Consider the following 8,491-nt stretch of genomic DNA (forward strand, 5'->3'; position numbering starts at 1 on the left):
ATATAAAGGGAAAATGCCAAACAGCAGCCATTCCAGAAGCTGTGTGGGAACTTGGAGCGGAAAAAGCCAGGAGAAACAAACAGCCAAGGTGGCTGGCGCATGAGGCGGCGAAACTCGAACCTCGCCAGAGCGGGAAGCACCGGCCTGCCATGCAAGGAACCCCCCCTACCCCCGTGCCACACTAGGGGATGGGTGGAGGATGTTTCTCTCAAGACAACTCAAAGAACACGGGGAAGAAATAAAAAATGATATCAAAGCTGCGGTCAGGGGTGCAATTGCCAAAGCTCTGCCGACCATGCAGGTGGCCCGAGACAAGGTGGAGAGGTAACTGGAAGCTCAGGATAATACTATTAAAGGGTTTGAGAAAGCTGCAACAGACCAGGGTGACCTGATCGTTGCCCGAGAGAAAGAAGTGGCAAAGCTGGTCGGCACACAGGGGAACCTGAAGGGGAAAATCGATGACCAGGAAAACCGATTGAGGTGCCAAAACCTACGGACCATGGGCCAGCCGGAGGGGATTGAAGGTAGGAACGCCACAGACTATGTGGCCCAAATGCTGGACAACCTGGTGGGAAGGGACAGCTTCTGCAACCCACCAGAAATAGACAAAGAACACCGAAAAAGCTGGGGAACAACCGAGGGCGATAATCGCTAAAATGTACCTGTACCAAGACTAGGAACGAATCCTGCGCTCAGGAAGACAAATTAAGAACTGCAACTGGGAAGGCCACCGGATTCGGATCTCCCAGGACATTGGGGCTGACTTGGCCAAGCGCCGGGCAGAATTCAATAGGGCGAAGGCCGCGCTGTCAAGAGCGGTGAAAAGTTTGGGATGCTGTACCCATCCAAGCTCTGGGTCACATTCCAAGGCAGGGAGCACCTTCTGCGGATGTGGACAAGTTTGTCCTGGACAACGGACCTGAGAAACGGCAGCAGCAACTGATGAGGAGTCCATCAGAAGAGACATTCACTTCTTGAGTTGTTAACTGTGAACCAACATGCGTGGGATTGCACTTCCTCGTTCTGGGGATGATGGAAGAAAGAGAGGAAGGAAGGAACAAGAGCAGCAGAGCACAGGAAAACATGTGGGGAACAGTAGATAGGGAGCTCAAGGAACAGGCGATGGGAGGATGCACAATTAACCCCGAGAAGGGGGCCATGCCACTAGCAGGGAAGCTAGCACCAGGAAGCGTGCAGGAAAGATAGGCCATGGCGCAAAGGGGAAAGCACCTGGGAGGGAACAGCTATAGGGAAGCGGGGGAAGAAGACAGAGGGTGGGGGAGAAAACACCATGGAACAGGGTTTAGAGAACCCCAAAGTATATCATGGAGTTCACCTGACCCACAACTTTTGATAGATTGCGGTATGGGGAGCACATGGCCCACTCTACAGGTGTGGTACAGCAGAAATGGAAAGGTATTGTTTAAAGCAAAACAATGTTTATTCTATGAACTCAAGTTAACCTTTTTAAAAAATACAGTGAACATCTTCGCAACCATTAATTCAAATACAACCCCCCAAAGAATATAACGCTAAGTAATCCTTAATAAAGTCCCAAACAACATCCAGAAGACAAAAGACCCTTTTAACACAGAGATCAGGTTTAAATTCTCTAATGAGAGCAGTTATCTTTTTGAAATCACCTAAATGAACACTCTTTAGCTTGTAGAGAGATCCATGCACATCTATTGGTTTTCACTGCAGCTCCTCTCTGAAAATGAAACTAAAAACTCACTCTGTAGCAGCCTGCTCAAACATGAAAGTAAAGCAGAGTCCAGCTCCGCCTACTCTCTGACATCACTGCAGTAATAAACACTCATTTCTTAAAGGTACACCACTACAGTTATTCTATAAAAACACCCATTTCTTAAAGGTACTCTCACATGACACCACAAGGGGACCACAGGAACAGAAAGAGCGAGGACATTAGGCTGGCTACAACAGGCCACATGTGGCGACTTGGAACAAAAATGACACAGCAAGCAACCACCTTGCATGCCCCTTGAAAAAGGGAAAGCCCGGGGCGCAGGGACCCGACCTCATGGAGAGAACGGCCATCTTGGACGGCCCTGGAACAAAGCGAAACCCTGGAGTGCAGGTTCGTGTCCACCTGGTTAGCATGGTTGATCCCACAGGAACTGGGGGACAGAGCTCTGGGGTGGGGGGGGGGGGAATGGGGGGATGCACTGCTGACAGGGATAGGGCTTGTAAAATGTAAGGGCAGGAGGATCCATGGTGGTGGGGCACAAGGGCGGGTCTGGGGAGGTGCGGGGCATGGGCAGGAGGCTGGCCCAAGAGGGACTATGGTTGATCGGCTGGAGGGGTGGTGGCGGTGGTGGGGGGAGGGAGGGGCAGGGTGCCCCCGACCTGGTTAGTCACGTGGAACGTGCGAGGATTGAATGGGCCTGCCAAGCGGGCCCTTTGTTCACACACTTAAAGCGATTAAAGGCGGATGAGGCCATGCTGCAAGAGACGCACCTGAAGGTGGGGGACCAGATTAGGATGAGGAAAGGATAGGTGGGACAAGTGTTTTATTCAGTGTTGTATTCTAAAATGAATGGGGTGTGGTTATATTTTGTTGCTGTTGCAACCTGATGTTAAAAATTGTAAATGCCTGAATGAAATATTTTCTGGAAAAAAAAGAGCCAGAAGCTCAGTGGGCGTTTATTTACTTTTAAAAATTTAGAGTACCCAATCATTTTTTCTTCCAATTAAGGGGCAATTTAGCGTGGCCAACCCACCTACCCTGCACATCTTTGGGTTATGGGGGCAAAACCCACGCAAACACGGGGAGAATGTCACTGACAGTGACCCAGAGCCGGGATTCGAACCTGGGTCCTCAGCGCCGTAATCCTCGTGCTAACCACTGTGCTACCGTGCTGCCCGAGTGGGTGTTTGTTGAGGAGGGCTCCTGCAGAGGGACCTAACTCCGTGAGGCCCTAGCCACAGCGGCACTTGATAATAATAATGATAATAATTAATTTTTATTGTCACAATTAAGCTGACATTAACACCACAATGAAGTTACTGTGTAAAGCCGCTAGTCGTCACATTCAAGCACCTGTTGGGTACATAGAGGGAGAATTCAGAATGTCCAAATTACCTAACAGCATGTCTTTCGGGAGAAAACTGGAGCACCCGCAGGAAACCCACGCAGACACGGGGAGAGCGTGCAGACTCCGCATAGACAGTGACCCAAGCCGGGAATCAAACCTGGGACACTGGTGCTGTGAAATAGTGCTAACCACTGTGCTACCATGCTGCCACTTCCATTCCCACTGAATAAGTACTCAATGAGTCAAGTGGTGATAGCAACACTCCGGTCATGGAACCAGCTGCGACAGCATTTCGGGTGAAATGTCCGACAAGGTCCCATCTGCAACAACCACAGGATTCCACCTTCAAAAGGTTAAGACAGGATGGAGGGACGCTGACTGTTAGGGACTTTTACACAGACAACTGACTGACAACATTGAGGAATCGACAGAAACGTTCCAGCTGACAGGGGGGAATGAACTAAGGTACATGCAAGTCAAAAACCTCTTACATAGGGAAACAAGGACATACCACAACAATCGCTGCGAGAGGACCTACTGGACACGGATATTCTAGGGAAGGGAAATTGTGGTGACATGGAAGGCGACTACTAAGGGGGGGCTAAAACACGAGCAGACGAGACAAGAGAAAAGTGAGAGGAGGACTGGGGGTTTGAAATAGGATGTGGACTCTGGAGCGAGGCACTGCTCCGGTCAGCTCCACCTCCACATGCACAAGGCTAAGCCTAATGCAGCTAAACGTGGTACACAGAGCTCACTTAACTAGAACCCGAATGAGCATGTTATTCCTGAAGGTGGAGGACAAATGAAAATGGTTCCAAAGAGGCCTGGCCAACCATGCCCACATGTTCTGGTCTTGCCCCCCAGACTTATTGGGTTTTGGACTGCCTTCTTTGAGGCACTGTCCAAGGTGTTGGGGATGAGTTGTAGCCTTGACCAAAGGTGGCAGTCTTTGGGGTATCAGAACAGTCAGATCACTTCATGGGGAGGAGGGCCGACACCCTTGCCTTTGCTTCCCTAATTGCCTGCCAGAGAATCCTGCTCAGCTGGCGACCAGCAGCACCACCCAAAGCTGCAGACTGGCTGTCCGACCTATCGGAATTTCTCCAGATGGAAAAAATTAAGTTCACCGTCTGAGGGTCGAAAGAGAGCTTCCACAAAACATGGGAGCCATTTGCCCAGTTGTTCCAAGGCTTGTTTGTAGCCAATAAGTCTCTGGGACATTGTCATGTAAGTTTCCCTTTAAGAAAGGTTTTTGTCTTATCACGTGGCTTCAGTGATGTCATTGTGTGGGTGGAGCTGGGCTGTGGCTCTGTGAGCTGTTTTTGGTTTCACTTTCACATTTTGACTGCTGTGGATCCAGACAGAGAACAGAAGTTTTTGGCCTGTCGCTCTCTATTTTCTTCTTCCCTCATCTGTACCTCCCTTTCTCGCTTTTTCTTCAGCGAGGCCTATTCTTTCTTTTTCCCTCATTTTGAATTCAAGCTGCTTTAATTCTTTTTCATGTTCAAGTTGCTTTAATTCTTTTTCACATTAAAGCTGCTTGATCTGTAATTGAATTCTTGCCATTTCCAATGATTCTGACTGTGTCTTAGGCAATTCTAAATGCTCAGCTACCACTGCAATTACTCTTCTTTTCGTATTTTGTCAGGCAATGTTAACTGCAATGTTTTTGCCAAATCTAAGAGCCATTTTTAAATCTCCGTTTGTAAGGTACTGCGCGTGACCTTCTCCACCCCCAAAAACCTCTGAGCCTCTGAAAGAATCATAGTCCAAAACGCACTCCCTATTTAAACATGAAAACAACACCTGAAAAGCAAACACAAATATGCTCACCCCTCACTGCCTATAAGTTCACTAAGCCAACCCAATCATGAAAGATAGACTTTTATCCCAGATGAGCCCCCAATTTTGTTATGCGCCAGGGTTTAGAAGCTCCCAAGTGTATTGTAGAGTTCACCTGACCTGTAACATTTCGTTGAATTTGGTTCGGGTGAGTACAAGAGCCTACCCTTCAGGTGTTATTCAACAGTTTTCCTGAACACTTTAATCAAAATAAGCTTTATTCTAAGAACTGAGATATACAAACACATTTATATAAACACACAGCAAGAATTTTTAACAATTACAAACATAAAGACACCCACAGCTACAGTAGACTATGTATAACACTTAATGAATTCTCCCTTAACTGTTCCAATTCAATAACAAAATCCCATAAACCAAAAACCCCTTTTCAAGGGATGGCCCAGCACTCTGCATTCCCACTTGAATAAGGCTGGCTTTTCCTGGAATTCTGACCCTGTTTCACCAGCAGGCTTAAATCTTTCCTGAAAGAAAACTATCTTTTATGTTACAAAAATAACAGGTATCTATAATCAATGTTTTTATTTACTGGAACAGATATTTAAAATAAAAATAGAGAGAGACGGGCCCAAACACTTCTGTTCTCTGCCTGAGTCCACAGCAGCCAAAATGTGAAAGCCAAACCAAAAAATGATCACAGAGCCACAGCCCAGCTCCACCTACACAATGACATCACTGAAGCCATGTGATAAGACATAAACCTTTCTTAAAGGGACACTCACATGGTAGATACTCCCTGCCTCTAGTGATTCATGAAAGGTCACCACCAATGCCTCCACAATCTCCTCAGCTATCTCCTTCAGAACTCTGGGGTGTATCCGGTCGAGGTGATTTATCCACCTTCAGACCTTTCAGTTTCCACAGAATCTCCTCCTGAGTGATGGTCACTACACTCACCTCTGCCCTGAGTCTACACGTTCTCCCTGTATCTGCGTGGGGTTCCTTCGGGTGCTATATTGAAAAAAAACTATTCCTATCTTTTTTTATATTACTAGCTAGCGTACCCTCAGATTTCACCTTCTCCCCCTTATTGCCTTTTCAGTTGTCCTCTTCTGCTTTCAAAGGCTTCCCAATCCTCTGGCTTCACACTCGCCCACTCATCAGTAAATAAGGAAATGCACAGCACGACGACAACCCAACTGGAGCAGGAAACAAGGGCAGATGAGGGAAGAAGGCATGCCAGACAGCCAGAGGGGGTCAGGAAGAGGGGGGGGGGGGGCAGAGAGGGGAGCAGGGGACTCAGCCAGAACCAAACGCTGACTGGAAAACGAAAAACAAGAAGCTGAAACCATTGTAAATAATGCAAGAAAACCGATGTAAATAACAGAAACTGACAGATATATATATATTTCTCTTTATTTTCTTTTGTTTTCAAATGTATGTCCACACTTATCTTTGTTTTGTATATTACCAAAAAACCTCAATAAAATATTTTTAAATAAAAGATCCCGACCAGGTCTGGCTTTGGCCAACCTTTCGTACAATGCTAGTGGGGAGTTCGTACTCTGCGAGAACCACGGGGAAGATAATCATTACCACACTCTAAGTCCTGTGTGGGATATTACAGGTGCTTTATGGGCAGGGTGGACACAATGCGCCGAAGGGCCTCTTTCCATGCTGTAAAAACTCCAGGACTTTTAGACTGAAACTGGGGCAACAATATCACACAATGCAGCGATCAACATTTGGAAAGATCCACTCAGGACTGGACTCAAAGACCAGGGGGTAGCGAGCTTGATCAGCAAACGAGTGACATTCGAGGACAGGGAGAATCGTGTCAGACAAGGGGGGTAGGTACATAATGGTGAGTGGGAAGCTGGAGGGGGTGCGAGTGGTACTTGTGACCACATATGCTCCGAATTGGGACGCGTGGAATTATGAGGCGGGTGTTAGGTAAGATCCAGACTTAGAGGTCACATAACCTGATCATGGGAGGGAACTTCAATACAGTCATTGATCCGGAATTGGACCGGTCAAAATCAAGGACAGGGAGGAGGCCGGCTGCGGCAAAGGAATTGAAGGGGTTTTATGGAACAGATGGGGGGAGTAGACCCATGGAGGTTTGCACGGCCGAGGACGACGGAGTTTTCCTTTTTCACGCATGGCCACAAGGTATACTCTCGCATCGTCTTTGTTGTTCTGAGCAGGGCGCTCATCCCGAAGGTGGTGGATATTGAGTACTCGACAATCGCAGTGTCGGATCATGCCCTGCACTGGGTGGATCTACGGGTTAGTGTGGAGAGAGGGCAATGCCCACCGTGGAGACTGGATGTGGTGTTGCTAGCGGACGATGCGATCTGTGGGCGGGTTAACAAGTCCATCCAGACTACCTGGAAACAAATAATACTGGGGGAGCGACGGTCTGGGAGCTTTGGAAGGCAGTAGTCAGAGGGGAATTAATCTTGATACGGGCCCACAGAGAAAAGGTGGAAATGGGCTGAGAGGGATAGATTAGTGGAGGAGATACTCCAGGTGGACAGGAGATACTCGGAGGTTCCGGACGCTGAGCGAGCGGCGGAGGTTACAGGTAGAGTTTGGGCCATTGAGCACAGGGAATGCAGTGGAAAGGGGGACGATCTATGAATACGGGGAAAAGGCAAGCAGAACGTTGACGGCACCAGCTCAGGAAAAGAGAGGCGGCCAGGGAGATCGTAAAGCAAAGAGTAGAGACGGGAATACCGTCCTGGACCCAGCCGGGGTGAACAAGGGTGTTTAAGGACTTTTATAGTAAAATTATATGAGTCGGAACACCCGGCTGGGGTGGAGAGGGGATGAGGCAATTTCTGGATCAGTTGAGGTTCCCGAGGGTGGAGGAGGACCTGGTGGAGGGTCTGGGAGCCCCAATTGAGATTGAGGAAATAATCAAGGGGCTGGAGGACATGCAGTCGGGCAAGGCCCCAGGGCCTGATGGCTACCCGGTGGAATTCTATAAATACGTTTTCAGAGATAGTGAGCCCACTGCTGGTGAGGACATTTAACGAAGCAAGAGAGAAGGGAGTCCTCCCCCCAACAATGTCGCAGGCCTCGATTCATTGATCGTGAAACGGGAGAAGGATCCGGAGCAATGTGGGTCATACAGGCCGATTTCTCTACTGAATGTGGACGCCAAACTGCTGGCTAACATACTGGCCAGCAAGATAGAAGGACTGTGTCCCGGGGTGATAGGGGGAAGACCAGACGGGATTTTGTTAAGGACAGGCAACTCAACGCCAATGTTTGAAGGCTTCTAAATGTTAGGTATGATGCCCTCAGAAGGAGAGGAGGTGGAGGTGGTGGTAGCGATGGATGCGGAGAAGGCTTTTGATTGGGTGAGTAGGAGTTACTGTGAGGCGCTGGGAAGGTTTGGTTTGGTGAGGGGCTTTATTGACTGGGTGGCGGTTGCTCTATCAGGCACCAGTAGCGAGTGTGCGTACAAAACCGGCTGAGGTCGGGTATTTTGAACTACACCGCAGGGACGAGGCAAGAGTGCCCCCTCTCCCTGTTACTGTTTGCTCTCGCCATAGAGCCACTGGCCATGGCGTTAAGAGCCTCTAGGAACTGGAAAAGGCTGGTTCGGGGGGGGAGGGGGG

Source organism: Scyliorhinus canicula, chromosome 3 (assembly GCF_902713615.1).
Source record: "Scyliorhinus canicula chromosome 3, sScyCan1.1, whole genome shotgun sequence".
Classification (NCBI taxonomy): domain Eukaryota; kingdom Metazoa; phylum Chordata; class Chondrichthyes; order Carcharhiniformes; family Scyliorhinidae; genus Scyliorhinus; species Scyliorhinus canicula.